Raw genomic sequence first — 1,304 nt, forward strand, 5'->3', positions numbered from 1 at the left:
ACTCTTAAATGATACTTTGTATAACTTACTTTAAAGTGGTAAGATTATCAAAGAATGTTTTAAATCGGAATATGGAGTTTTAAGTATTTTGGTAACGATTTTAGAAATATCAGAAACTAACGGATTTTTATTGTGGTAGTTTTGAAGATTTCGGTGTTCGAACCTTGAAACCAAACCAACCGTAGTTGACAAGTAAAGGCACGCTTCATTAAGGTGAGAGAGAACACATCGTGACATAGTGGTGTCCGAATATGACACCCGAATCTCCTAAACCATCTCAAAGGTTTTGGAGTTAAATTGGGTTTTAAGAAACCCAAGGGTTTATATGTTTGAATGCTTTTGAATATATATGATTGTTGATGAAATGTGTTGAATATTGTCTATGAATGTTGTTGGAAATTTTCTTAGTGCAGGTGGTTGAAAAACCATGTTTAAATGTGTCTTGGTTGTCGAAAATGGCAAAAATTAGCATTTTGTCCAAATTCCAGTAGTCTGGGCGAACCAGGAGTCGCCGAGGCGAGATCGGGCGACCAGGGCGTCGCCGGGGCGAGCAAGGGCGACCGAAAGTCCGCTCGGGCGAGCAAAAACTCGAATCGCGGAAAAAAAAAGAAAAAAAAAATTTCCAGGATTTTTGCCTGGGCGAACGAGTTGTCGCCGGGGCGAGCCCGGGCGACCGAAAGTCCGTCCGGGCGAGCAAAAACGCGATGGGGTGAAAAAAAAAGAACTTTCAAAATTTTAATGAGTTTCTGGAACCCTATCGCTTGGGCGAGAGAGGTCTCGCTTGGGCGATAATACTTTCGCCTAGGCGAGGAAAGATTCAGTCTTTTTGAGATTTAAAGATGAATTGTTGCTTGGGCAACTAGTCCCCTCTTGGGCGAGAGATAGGAATTGTGTTTGACTATTTGGATTGATTGATTGAGTATGTAATAACCCTAGTATGAGTAGGTGATATATAAACTATTTTGGTATAACACCGTAATTGAAATAAAAAGTAAAGTATCCGAGGTGTTGGGATTTAATAGTCAAATTCGGAAATTTATTTTAAAGAAAGTAATCCGAGAAGGATGTATGATTTAGGGCGATGCCCAGAAAAGGATACGTGCTACCACGTAGCGAGATCGTCTGACCGTAAGTGGCTTGGTCTGGGACCGTCCAGGGTGATTCAGCGGTGGCCGTAGTGGTAGGGACGTTACCCTTTGAGTTATGATGTGAATTGAGGCACTGCCCAGAAAGGAACCAGGGTAAGGTGTTGTAGTATAAAGTTGTGGAATGAGATCATGTCTTAAATGGTATAAAGATGATGT

This window comes from Lupinus angustifolius, chromosome LG03 (genome assembly GCF_001865875.1).
Source record: "Lupinus angustifolius cultivar Tanjil chromosome LG03, LupAngTanjil_v1.0, whole genome shotgun sequence".
NCBI classification, from domain to species: Eukaryota; Viridiplantae; Streptophyta; class Magnoliopsida; order Fabales; family Fabaceae; genus Lupinus; species Lupinus angustifolius.